The sequence below is a fragment of the Nilaparvata lugens genome, chromosome 1, assembly GCF_014356525.2.
Source record: "Nilaparvata lugens isolate BPH chromosome 1, ASM1435652v1, whole genome shotgun sequence".
NCBI classification, from domain to species: domain Eukaryota; kingdom Metazoa; phylum Arthropoda; class Insecta; order Hemiptera; family Delphacidae; genus Nilaparvata; species Nilaparvata lugens.
The window spans coordinates 76,465,047-76,480,230 of NC_052504.1; positions in this window are offsets into that span (position 1 = coordinate 76,465,047).

Below are 15,184 nucleotides of genomic sequence, written 5' to 3' on the forward strand. Positions count from 1 at the left end.
AGCTGTTCTAAAACAGCTGATTTATTTTGTTTTAAATAAGAAAATATTTGAAAGAAATTATCAGCTGAAAACTATTTTCAGAAATATTTCAGCTCACTGTTCAACAAAACAACAAACTGTAAGTTAGGCGTACTGTAACCGCGCTGTGTTTTTTGTTTAATCTATTAACCATTTCACTTTGCTTTTGTGTTAGTGGGGAGAATATTTTTAATATTCTTTCCGAAGAATGGACATTGATATGTCCAAAGCTCCGCCAATTCATGTAGATGCATAACAATATAATTATTATATTACAAATTGCTTTTTCATATCATATACAGTTCAATAATTATTTTCTTAGTCTATACCATGTAAATATTATCTACAATTTTGCTGTATTGTAAGCTATTGTATATAAGTGTATAAGACAGTATATATTGTAATCTACATAAATAAAGTACTCAATCAATCAATCTCTCTCTCTCTCTCTCTCTCTCTCTCTCTCTCTCTCTCTCTCTCTCTCTCTCTCTCTCTCTGGGGGATTTCAATGCAGACCAGATGAGGATACATTTGAAAGTAGGCAGGTGAGGTCCCTATTCGAGTCGATGAATATGACAATTCTCGATAGTTCACCCACTTTCCATACTGAGACTTGCCACACGTTGCTTGATCTTGCGATAGTCAGTGATCCAGATTTTGTCCTATCGAATGGTCAAATGTCATTCAGTATGTCAGCTCATGATTTGATCTATATCTCTATAGTCTTGAACATAACATCAGATATACTTCAAATAGTAAAGGCAGGAATCTGAGGGATATTGATCTGGACCGTTGCTTTGCTGATGCTGTGGAAAAGCCTTGGCACGATATTGTGCATTTGGATGATATCGATGATAAGGTGAATGCTTTCAACTCCATGGTTTTGTCAATTTTCGATCAACATGCACCGGAATGTGACTTCAAGGTCCAGCATAGACCATGCCCTTGGTTTAATAGTGAGATATCTCTACTGAGGCGTGAGAGAGACAAAGCTAGGCGCGACCATTTGAGGACCGGCTGCAGTGTAGACTTTGTAAGGTATAAGACTTCGAGAAACCAGTTGAGGTCAGTTTGTAGGAGAGCTAAAATCCAATATTATAATCGGCTATTTGATGGTAAACAATCTACTTCAGATCTCTGGAAGAACATTCGGAAGGTTGAGATTGTCCCTTAGAAGTCAAGAACTACAGCTATAAATGTGTCCTTGGACCAACTAAATAGGTTCTTCTCCACTCCGTCGCCGCCCTCTTCATTTTCTCACCATTTATTGAACTATGCCATGATAAACCAAACCAATCACACACTTCCATGTGAAAAATTCTTCTTTGCTTACATCCTTCCTGAGAAAATCTCCTCAATTATCCTTTCAATTAAGAAAAATAATAAAGGTGTTGATGGCATTCCAATAACGTTCTATAAAATTATATTACCCATTATCCTTCCAGCAATTACATACATATTCAACTTTTCCCTACAAATGGGAGTTTTTCCTTCACTTTGGAAGCACTCTTTAATATGTCCTGTCCCTAAAGTAAGTAGTCCTTGCTCCCCTGAAAACTTCTGTCCTATCAGCATAGTTTGCACTATTTCTAAGGCGCTTGAGAGGGTGGTACATGAGCAGACGACATCATACCTGAATTCATTCAATTTCTTTGATCAAAATCAGTCTGGCTATCGCACATCGCATAGTACATCTACAGCTCTTTTGAAAATAACAGATGACATTCGTAATGTCATGGACAACCGTATGTTCTCTCTCCTTGTCACATTTGATTTCACTAAAGCTTTTGATAATGTTTGTCATTCAATTCTGCTACATAAACTTGCAAATCAATGTAATTTTTCTTCTTCGTGTCTCTCCTGGTTTGAATCCTACCTAAGCAATAGGTATCAACATGTGAGAGGAGCTGATGGCAAGACTTCAAAGTGGTTACCTGTTGTAGCAGGCATTCCTCAGGGAACAATACTTGGTCCCCTCCTCTTCTCTATTTATATGAATAATCTCCCTCAAATTTTTCATGACATATCATACCATATTTATGCTGATGACCTTGTGTGTTACAATCACTTTCCTTCCGACAGTGCTGCTGACTCTATTGCCACGATGAATGTTAACATTCAGAATTTGATTGTTTGGGCTAATGCGCACTGCTTGAGACTCAATGCAAATAAATGCAAAAGCATCATTATCGCTTATGGTCGGTTGTATAACCAAATAGATTTTAATACACTTCCTCAAGTAATGCTGGCCAATCATGCTCTGCACTTCAAAAGTTGTGTGAAAGTCTTGGGCATACAGCTTGATAAAAACATGAATTGGTCAAATCAGATTGGTGAACTGACAAATCTCTTATTATGAGAATGTAATAGAATAATTTATGTTATTTAGCTGTGTTATCATTTAAGATGATTTGTAACTGTAATTTTGTAACCATGTTACCATAGGCGACAAGCCTAGTAACGATTGTAAAATCTCTCTCTCTCTCTCTCTCTCTCTCTCTCTCTCTCTCTCCTTCCCCCCTCTCTCTCACTCTCTCTCTCTCTCTCTCTCTCTCCTCTCTCTCTCTCTCTCTCTCTCTCTCTCTCTCTCTCTCTCTCTCTCTCTCGCTTCGCCAATTTATGTAGATGCATAACAATATAATATCTATAGTTATTATATTACAAATTACTTTTCCCTACAGATACCCTGAAAAGTGACCATTTGTGCACTGATTGCAGGCTGCAAAGAATCACTTTTCCACACTAGTGCACAAAGTGAGTACTTTGCATACTCCAGATTTGCAGCATGACAACGCAAAATAGTTAGTAGGTTATATGGAGCACCAGTGCAGCAAAATCAAAATTAAGTTGGTAAGAGTGACTGCTGTGGCTGCTATAATAGTGAGCAGAGGTGCAACGAAGCACAACGCGCTAATTATTACTATATTATAACCAAGGACAACGACAGCACAGTGCCACCACAGCACACACCACACAGCTGCCCCCCGCCATTCAAACACTACTACATTATTCAGGCAATTTTACCCATAATTACCCACTTTTCATATTCAATGGTAACTGTAGGAAAAATTTAATGTGAAATACGTGCGCAAAGTTCGTTTGCTGCACTCAAGAAACCATTCCGCCCTCGCCTTCTTTCGATGCAGCAAACTGTCACTTTGTGCACTAGTTGCACAAATAACTATTTCATATCATATACAGTTCAATAATTATTTTCTTAGTCCATATTATGTAAATTCATCTATAATTTTGCTGTATTATAAGCTATTGTATATAAGTGTATAAGCCAGTATATTGTAATCTACATAAATAAAGTACTCAATCAATCTCTTTCTCTCTCTCTCTCTCTCTCTCTCTCTCTCTCTCTCTCTCTCTCTCTCCTCTCTCTCTCTCTGTCAAGTCTGGGTCAAAATACCTACAACATCTAGTAGTTGATTGTGCACACTCTATTTTACAAGACCCCAGATAATTGTCACTTCTTCCTCTTCTTACCAGCAAATCAATAAGTCTCTCTGTCAAGTCTGGGTCAAAAGCCTCTTCTGAGTCTACTGGTCCACAAACAGACTAAAGAGGTGATTGTGCACAAGTGAAAGTCTTTGTCCAATTTTTAAAATATATTGCCTGAGCTGTGATGGTGGGAGGGGGGGTTGTGGTCTATATCATCAACAACAACCTACAATTATTTTAATAACGGCAATCTGAGTAGTAGTGAAAACATCACCCCCAATTTGAGCACACAATAATTATTGAGTAAGAAGAACTCGCGTGTTGTCAAATCTCAACACATAATTGCACACCCCACTATCATTTGAGGTTAGGTGATGTCACTAATCAGCTGATTGGTGATGTCAGAGATCAGCTGATTGATGACATCAAAGACCAGCTGATTGATGATGTCATGAGTCAGCTGAGGGTGGATGGGTGGGGGGAGGGGGTAGTCACGTCATATGGGGAGGGGGTTTGTGATGTCATTGTTGATCAGGCTCTGTCCTTTTTAACCTACTGGAAATGAATAAATAAATGAAACCAAACATTTTATACAAGTAATAAACATTTAATTTTGACTATTTTAATATCTTTTCTAAGAAAAATTAATTAAATATTGGAAATTAAGTAAGAATTGATTATGTACAAAATACATCAAGTTCAGAAACAATGAATTTATTGTGCTTGGACGCCATTTTTGGTGGTTTGATATTGTAACACACATATCCCAATTTGTAAGAAAAAGTGTCCTTTTTTTGGGCCAACACCAGAACTTGAGCTTTTTCTCCATACACTCCACTGTAGGCCCACTACTAGAGAGACTTAGGATCCTCCTAGGGTATATCTTTCCACTGTAATTCACATCAACAAAATTGCCAATTGCATACTCAGACGGGTTGATGGTGTTGCAAACTGTAGAATCTTGAATGTACTCTTCAAGGTCTAAAAAGGTTTCACTAAGTTCATCTGATTCAAGACAAACTTCCACGTCACCTTCAGGATGAGCTAGAGAACACCTTCTTTTTACTTATTTTTTTGCTTAATTTCCTTTTTATTGTTTTGACTTTCCTTTGAACTATTTTGACTTTGACATAAGGGGTTTTCAGCTTGTATACCAGCACTTGATGATGCTTGTTGTTCAATGTCGTTTGCAGTAATACTCTTTCCAGAAGGAACTTGAATCTTCTTCTTTCTTTTTGGCCCACCAGTTTGCAAATAATCGGCACATTCCTTTTCAATTTGTTCTAAAAACGAATCTCCAATAGCATTGTGATCCACATTTTGCTTTTTGGGTAGTCTGTCAAGTAGCTTCTGTTTGTTTAATGGTGTTATACCACATTTTTCATACCCTGCAATCAAATTGCTTCCCTTGTTTTCATCTAGTTTATTCATGAGTTCCTTCAGCAGTGTTGGGAATACATCCTTAGGAATAGTGGCATATTTGCTTCCTGAAGCAGATTCCTTCCATTTTCTCAGTATTTCACACCACACTCTTTTGGTTGGCCCAAAGAATGCAACATCTAGCGGTTATATTAAATGTGTGCTGTTTAGAGGAAGGTATACAAACTTTACTTTGCAAGCTTCACACAGTTCCAAAACGTGGGAAGATGTTTATCTTTGACATTGGAAGAGGATTATCTCCTATCAGGACAATTGGCCCAGTAAGTTTTCGAACATGTGTTAAAAAGTGGGATTTGAACCAATCTTCAAAACATGCTGAATCAAACCAGCCATTTTTTGACCTGTTGTAGCGAGTCCCATCAGGACCGTTTTCAGTCCAAGAGGACCATATTATATTTTCGGCCTTGTACACAACATAGGGTGGCTTAATATCCCCACTAGCACTTCCACAAAACATTAGTGAAGTTGTGGCCTTACTAGAGCTACAAATATTTTCAACATATTTTGTGCCCCTTCAACAGATTACTTTCTGGTTCCCAGGGTCGTCTGATAGATTCGTTTCATCATAGTTCCAAATGCTAGTTGGTGGGATGTTCTCTAAAACTCCCTTCAAATTGTCCATGTACTCTTCAATGATTTTTCCATTCAACTCAGCTCTTACCTTTTTAACCCTCCGTTACCCGTACACCACTTTTCTTCAAATTGTACCGCGTGCAGCACTCCATGCCACAACTAGTAATTGCTGAATCTATAATGAATTATTAGTGTGATTACTTTTTAAATATATTCGAGATTGGTGTTGAACATCAATTAATGAACCTACAAGATCATAACTATGAATGACAAGTTAAAAAATAATATTTATTGAATAAGTCCATGTAACAAACATGAATTGATCAATAAGAATTGAATTGTGGGCCTACAAAAAATGTAAATATGTTAGCCTATTTCACTTTAACTTATAATACCAGCATTTGAATCTACAATTCTATATTAGGTCTAGATATAAACTCAAATATATTATGTTATCAATTTCATTTATTTCCAACCTTTATTGAAATAACTTTATAGATTCAAATGTATACACTATTATGAAACTCAAAAACTTTTTATGTTTTTAGTGAGTTCACGAATAAGTAGTATGTATATGTATATTCAAGTAACTTACGTGTGAACAAGTCTGTGCTTGAGAAAAACAACACCAATGAACAACAGTTTTTCCATTGTAACAACTCACAGGATCGACAAGTTGTGAGTGATTTCGAATGATTTTTACAAACAAACTTTTGCACTCAAATCATCAAATTGTTGTGTTATTATTTTTGTGTTTACCACACTCATTCATGACATGGTCCTCTTATTCGTTCATTTGGAAGCTCAGTTTCCATCGCAGCTACTTGAAATCCTGATTCATGATATGAAGAAAGATACAACTGAATGTCTGTGGGTAGATTTTTCAGCATTGCTCTACTTTTGAAGTTTGTCTCCAAAAGACCAAATGCTAATCCATGCAGGTATTGTGATCACCTGAATTTTTCTGGTTCAATTTTCCCATAATTATTTGCAACATATATTATGTGAGCATTTACACCAGCCATATCAAGGAATCAAAAAAATAGTGACAAAGGCCATCGTCTGGTATTCCTTGCTGTTGAATATGCAAAGCATTTTTGATCAACAGTGTCAACCCCTCCTTTCATAGTATTATAATGTAGAATCATTTCGGGCTCTCCAGTGTCAATGTCGATTTTCCCTACATTGTCCATTGTTGAAAGTAGTAGAACACTTTTATTCTTTTTTGGCACAAAGGATACAAGAGTACAGTTGTCTTGGAAACCAAATAGAGATGACCGAACAGGACATTGTTGATTTGCCAGAAATTCGGGGGGGGGGATCTCTCCCTTATTCTTTTTCATAATCCCTGTGAATGTTATTCCATTGTCAACAAGATACATGGCTAGTGGATAACAGGAATAATAATTATCCGTGGTCAGATTGCGGTTGGTGTTCATAATAGCACAGATAAAATAAGTCCTATACAGATGTGCAATGGGCGTGCGCATAACCCATCTTACTGTGACATTCACTTTGGAGCGCTAGAATCACTGAGCAATTATCACAGCTCAACTATCACCTATAAATATACTGCAACAGTGAGCACTTTCACAGTGTTGCCAGATTGGGCGTGAGTTGGTGTGAGCGAGTAGGAATGAAGTGTGAAACAGAGAGCAACTCGTTTGACAAGATTCTCTGTCAATGACTGAACACAGCATGTTGTGAGAAGGTGTGAGTGAGTGGGAATTAATTGTGCAACAGAGAGGCCCAAGTTGATAAAACTTGGCTCACTAATGATGATTACTATAATTGCCATTTGTTTAGAGTTCTTTACATGAACAATCATGATCTGATCTAGGCAATGCGGTCTTACTAGAATTGATTTGACTTTAATATAATTATCATACATAAATATTATAATATTATAATGTTAATTAATTAATAATGACTGTACACTATAGATTTAGAGAAAGCAGCAAGACTTTGAATCTCAACATTAATTAACAGTGTTTGCAATGTGATCTCCAACTTTTTGAATGAATAAACCAGTGATCATCAACAAGTAATCTATTTGAAATAAAATGCAAAGCTGCTCTCAAATTATAGATGCAACTGTTTTACCTCATAATTCTATTATTGGAATTAATTGCTTCCCAGATTAAGATTTTATACTTATAGAGAGAATATACTTTATACTAGAGAATATACTAGAGAATATACTTTATGAGAGAATATACTATAAGAGAGAATACTATACTTTAAGAGAGAAGAATATTACAAAAGTATTAGAAACTAGAACAATATAAAACTACAGTACAACACATATCAGTGGAACAAAGAAACCATATATTGTTGCACTACAATAAACAACACAGCATATACTAGGGTAAGCGTAAAATCTATTTATATAATTATAAAAACTGATCACGACTGACTGATTGACTCTCGCATTCATCAGCAAAAACCATAAAATTACCGTAATACTGTATTACTATAAACATCGTTTGCAATACAGCTTCCTTACAGATCGCAGATGCTCGCTATTCATTTTTATTTATTTTTCATTGTTATTAACAAATTTAATATTTTGTTTTATTTTTTATTATTATCATTACTATATGAGAAATTTTTCTTTTTTATGAAACGGAGCTGTGGGGCATCAGTTAATTAGTTATTGATAAATAGAATGAATTAGTTCTTCAATACCCTCCCTGCCAATCTCCTTCAACCAACCAGTAATAAGTTTTTTATAAATAAAATGGAATAATCCTCTACCCTTCTTAAGAAAGCCGGAATGTTTCGGAAAATGATGTGCGAAATGTAATGAGTGTTTGTAGTGGAGTGAGCCCCCACAAGTCTAGGTACTTCTATGCCCAAAGACTCCGCCGACCGAGTACTATAGTTGTGAGCAACTCTCGTGAACATATCTGCTCTATATTTATGAATATACAACAGTAGGCTCTTGACATACAACTGGCGAATATCGAGAACGTTGAACTCGTCATATATTAGTGCAGTTGGGGTACGGACGGGTTTTTTTAAAGCAATTTTTATAATTAGTTTTTGAGTTATCAATAACGGAGATAGAATTGTTTTATAAGCACCCCCATAAGCTAAAATCCCAGCAACTATTAACGATTGGACATATGCAAAGTATACATTCCTAAGTTCATCTTTAGATAAAAACTGACGTAAGTTGAGAAAAATGTAAATGGATTTACGTATTTTATTTTTCAGATAGGCAATGTGAACTGACCAGTTAAGTTTTTCATCAATCATAATTCCCAAATACTTGTAAGAACTCACTCTCTCAATACAATCGCACTGACACTGATTGTTATCTGGATTCCCACAAGAATGTAACATTAACGTGTCAACAGAAGGCTCATGATTTTTCCGTAAAGAAATTTCCATGAATTTTGATTTTTTTATATTAAGCGTCAAAATATTATCATCAAACCACGCCTTCAAAAGGTGGAGATCACGAGAAGCCTTTTGATACATTTCTTCCTTATTCACCCCGGTTACATGCAGAGCTGTATCATCAGCAAATAGGAACAGGTTACCGTCAAGTGGCAGTTTAGCTAAGTTGTTTATATAAATCAGGAATAAGAGAGGCCCCAAGGTGCTGCCCTGAACCACACCGTATTCAATGTTGTTAATTTTACTCTCAACACCCAACAGTTGGACGACCTGTTTTCTATCCGATAGATAACTCCTGAACCAATTGTAAGAGTTGTGACGAATACCTAACATTTCAAGTTTTTTTAATAGCTTCGATCTATCGACTGTATCGAAGGCTTTGGCCAGGTCCAGAAATATTATTAAATTATTAAGGTTTTTATTTATTGATTGGTCTACTTCTTGAGTTAATTTATACAGTGCATCAGATATGTTTTTGTCCTTCCTGAATCCAAATTGTCCATCTGCAAGAATGTTGTTAGCCTCAATGTAATTACTCAACTGAAATTTTATAATTCTTTCTAAAACTTTAGAGAAAATGCTTAAAATAGAAATAGGTCTGTAGTTACTTTCATGGGATCTATCACCATTTTTAAAAAGTGGAAAAACTCTGGCTATTTTAAAACTATCTGGATAAATACCCTGAGTAATGCTCAAATTATAAATGTGTTTAAGGGGTTTAATAAAGATTTTAATATGTTGTTTGAAAAATTGAGCAGATATATTGTCGAAGCCGGGAGCGGACATGCCTCTTATTTCGGAAGCAAATCTACAAATATCATCATCATTTACCGGATGCAAGATGAAGTTCGTGTCGAGTCTATAGAGATCATCATCAATAGCTGGAACACTATTGGAATGAACGGCCTTTGCCAATTCTCCCCTACGTGCGAAAAATAGTCGTTGAATTCATCTGCAACTACTCTCGCTTTATGAAGTGGAGAATCAAAAATATAATTTTTTTTGAAATGATCTAATGGAAATCCTTCTTTTTTATTATTTCTTCCTGAAATTTCATTTATTACGCGCCAGAACTTTTTTGGGTCATTACCACTATCGTTTACTTGATCTCTATAATACTGGGCTTTGGTTTTTTTAAGTAAGTCATTTAATCTATTTCTATAGTTTTTAAAGTAATTAATTAATTCTAAATTAAAGGGTTGTCTCTTAGTAAGCCTATGTAAATTATCTCTCTCTCTAATTGACCTAACTAATCCATCCGTTATCCAGGGCTTTATTTTTCTAAAACGTGAGTTCACTTGTGTGACCGGCTTTTTTGACCTTTCAATGTTAAATTTTATAATAGAAAAAAAATTATCTGCTGAAGTATTAACATCTTGCTCGGCAATCACAGAGTCCCATGTTTCCTCTCTGAGAAAAGATTCTAAAGTTTCACTATGAATGTAAAATTTAGGTGATTCAGTTGTGGTTGTATCCATAGAATTTGAATTTATTTGCAAGGCTACTATGTAATGGTCTGTTATAGAAACTTTTGCAATTGCTGACTGAACTGAAGACACATCAATATTTTTTATAAATACATGATCAATCAGTGTACTGCTATTATTCTGTTCTCTTGTTGGTTTATCAATACAATTGATAAACCCATTTTCGTACAAAGCATCTAAATAACTGTCTGTTTGTAAGTCGTTATTTAATATATTAATATTAATGTCTCCTGTGATTATATTGGTTTTGCCCTTATTGGTTTCAATACAATAATTTCTAAGATGATCAGTGAATTCCTGTACATTAGAATCATGGGTTCGATAAATTGCTAATAAACAGTATTTCTTTTTATCATAGTGAAAGTCAATTTCTACAGCATTGACCCCACCGATATTCAAACTTCTCCCAACTGACGATAATGATAAAAACAAGCACTCCGTCGTTTCTGTTACGCTTATCTGCTGTCTGATAAGTTTCATAACCGTCAAGTTGCTTGATATCATCTATATTGAGCCAAGTCTCAGTCAACACAATAATGTCTATTTCAAAATCTAATGAGTTGAGTCCCACCAATAAATTGTCAATGTTTTCATTGTAGCTTCTTATATTTAAATGAATTATTTTCAAGCTTCTCTCTTTATTAAAAAATAAATTGAATGAATTAAATGTATCATACTCTCTACAAAATATTGTATTATAATTGTCTAATTCTATTTCAAGTCTGTCCATAGACAGTAAAAAAAATTCTAAAACAAAAATAATAAAAAATCTCCGGGACCATCCGCCCGCTCAACCGCCACAAAAAATACAAATTTCATGTAACATAATGTACGGAAAAAATTTGAACATGATAATATACATTGGAGGCAGAATAGATGGTTTTTTTTGGTATTTGTGTAAATAAGAACCATAAATTATTAGACCAACACTAGGGTGTATCATAACTGATAATAAAGCAATATAGTCTAATTATGTTACCATAGATAATATTTCAAAGTAGACTATTTGAATATCATATTACTTTTGATAATTCTCGAAAAATTATTCGAATAATTCAATATTATTAGCAATTACAAGCAGCATTATAAGGATTAAATCAACATCCGTTAATATCAATATTAATTGACATCAATCAATATTAATTGTAAAGGGTACCGTACTACAAATAATCATAATACTTTAGCCAATCATTCGAATTGAATATCGCATCATTATTTTCCAACAATGTAATTATTCAATTTAATTATTAATTCGAATTGAATACATTACTTTCTGATAACAAAATTATTCGAATTGAATCCTATTACTTTTTAATAATGCAATTATTCGAAACAAATATTAACCTCACTATAACTACCCAAGTTACAGGAAATTAGTTAAGTTTTTCTTTTTTAGCTGCGTAGAAATAAAACAAGATAAAAACTAAAACAAAAACAAGATAAATTAACAAAACAGCACAATGCTAGAAAAGAAAGTAGACTCGACTGTTATCACTATACAGAGAAGATACCAGTTGAAGTAAAATAAATATTTAAATCAAGTCAGCTAATCAAGCCCGGAGCTACATGTAACAATTACAGTAAATATACTAATAAGATTCTACAGTAAATTAAATTCTAATGAAATCACTTTGTGATCCAAAAGGCCTATACTAAATTCAAATATTTCCAGATTATTTTTCAAATATTTCCAGATTATTTTTCAAATAATTTAGAGAATAATACATAATTCACTCCAAAAAAGACACACTATATTATCCTACTCCTCACTCAAAGCAAGATAAAAAATAATAATGAAAAAATAAAAATTGAACCTACCTAACCATTGTTTTCAACGCGGATAACGCAGATAAATTAAATTAAAGTAATGACTGGTTAAGAATGTTGAGTAATCTGATAATTATATTTTTGTTTTTTATGCTGGAATAATGGAAATAAAACAAGCAAATAGATTGATTAATTATTACTCTAACGATAATCCTATAAAATGTATAGAATTAATATTGAATTCATTCAATAAATACCGCAAAAAAATAATCAACAGAAATTAAAACCATCTAAATGACCCAAGGAAATGAATTAGAAAAATTGTACCTGGCTTATCCATGACTTATTTTACAAAAAATTTTCTCACATTACCGGCCACTTTTTCAACAGTTTTCACGTGAACTGTTAGCTACTGCCTCATGAATGTCATCTGGAACCCATACTCTGATAGGACTGTCGTTGGTATGCACCTTCACCCACACTCTTCCGTTCCTTAGCCACGCACTATCGATTTTTTTATCTTTCACCAATCTTTTTCCGTACGATAGAATGTACTTGTTCTGAGGTGTTAAGTGTTCGTTGATGAAAACATTTCCATCCGGTAGGGCAGCGTCCACCTTCTTCGCCGTTAATCGGTGCTTTCTTCCAGCAGACAACCACGAATCCCGTGTAGATCTCGATAAGAAACAAGCTATTATGGAGGGGTGTTTAGCGTTCTTTGTCACAGGAATTCGATGTGCTATAGATATATCTGTCCCGGAGTATGTCACTTGTAATGCTTTAGCAACACACTCCATAATCCTGTATACATCTTCGTTGTTTGTTACGGGGATGCCAGCAACTTCAATGTTGTTAATCCGGGAGTATTGTTGTAAGTCTCTGAGGTCTTGTTTTGTATAGTATAGTTCTCTTGAAAGCTTATCATTCAACTGCTTCAAACCCTCGCACTCACCCCTTAGATTCTCAGTTTCCAATTTGACTAGATTCACTGAACTCTGCAATTCGTTTAAAATAGTAGTGTTCTTAATGACGGCACTTTCCAGGCTTGTTATCTTATTGAAATTAGCGTCGAGTTTAGAGTTCATTTGAGTAGAAAGCGAGTTAATGGCCTGGAGAACTGAATCCTGGTCAGCGGAAGATACAGTCACAGTTGTATTATTGCAATCGTCACAATGCCACGTATCTTTTTTTGCGCCAAGTCCTGCTAACTTTCCTTTTGTTCGGATACGCGTACATTCAACATGAAAAATGCTATCACACTTGGTACACTTGATGACATCAGCAGCGTTAGGAGTGGCAGCCGAGTTACATTTGAGGCACGACATTATATTATAACTTTGAATATAATTCCGTAAAATAGCAAATTCAATAAACAGTTCAAGTCAACTTGTACTACGAGAAACAGAATATAACAGGCAGCCGAGCGGGCCCACCGTTCACTATCGGAGCGTACTGATAATCACAACCTTTCGCATCGGCATCTAAAACCAGACTGAAGCTGCTCTAGAGGTGAAGAAAATTTAATATTGAACTACAGTATTTCTCTTGACTTTCCAATGCTGAAATTGAAATGTAGAAATACAAATGCAGAAATTACAATGTAGAAATTACATTTTCTACTCATTATTATCAATCCATGGACGATTCAATTTTCATGGGAAATGTTCTTAAAATCATTCAAACTTATAAAATGTAATAGTCATGTGAGACTAATCTCTGAACTATACTAAATCAATACTTTATAACTAGTAGTTCTGTGAACAGTAGACCTCACACAGTTTTCTCATCCACAACTATCTTATGTCACCTGTTCTAGTTGATTCAGTTGAATCACAATTCACAGTTGAATAATAATTTACTCTTAAAAACTGTTATTTGTTTTCTCCAAGATCAAAAACTCACTTATGTTAATAAACTCAGTTCACTTTTGAATTTGTCTCCCATAATTTATCCAGTTCCGTGATAATCTTTCCATCTGTTAATAATATTTCTCAACTATTTTAAATTAATTTTTTTCAATCAAGAATATTATAATTTCTTCAGCATTATTTAGTTCATTTAATCATTTTTTTATTTTATTTCCAATTACCTATTAAATTTGTTTTTCAAATGTGAGAATATTGATACTGATGGGCACGCATCATAAAAAATATTGAAACCATACCTTATAGAAATAGACATGACCAGACATCTGTGTAGTGTGTAATGCATTCAATGAATAATCCACTTGTCAGCTGATTGATTATGAATAATTCTATAGCCTGATTGATCCTATCTTCAAAGAAGATAGTGATATCATATATATAGTGATATCAGAGTATGGAGGAATTCCTTTTCTTTTCATATTATCCTTAAAATGCAAAATTTCAAAAAAACTTTTGTATACATCAACGCACAGTTGAAAAATGAATATTCCTGCCAAATGTCATCGAATTCTATCAATGCGTTTGACCAATCGCGTTACATACAGACAGACAAAAGAAAATCAAAGTTAAAACATAGACCTCACTACGCTCGGAAAAAAAAACTATACTACAATCTATACTAAACATTATATATGCATCAAAATGCTTTCAATGCACTCTTATAAGGTTATATCATGGGGTTTGCTGTTATTTAGATTGGGTTGAATCATCAGGAATTTGAAAAAAGGTTACATGATAATAATGCTAAGCTAATTACATATTCTACTCATTATCAATCCATGGACGATTCAATTTCCATGGGAAATGTTCTTAACATCATTCAAACTAATAAAATGTAATAGTGATATGAGACTGATCTCTGAACTATACTAAATCTATACTTTATAAAAAAATTGTACACTACAATCTATACTAAACATTATATATGCCTCAAAATTCTCAGTTTAGCCTGAGCAGTTTTTTTAACTTCACTTGAGACCCACTTGCACTGTTTGTGCACAAGTACTCTGAACAGGTGCTGTAGAATGAATTTTCCCCGTTCAGCACATTGTGGGCAAGTGAGTGATTCAACTGATACAACTTTTTTTGTTTCATTGATCAGTTTTTTCAAAACGTTTCTTT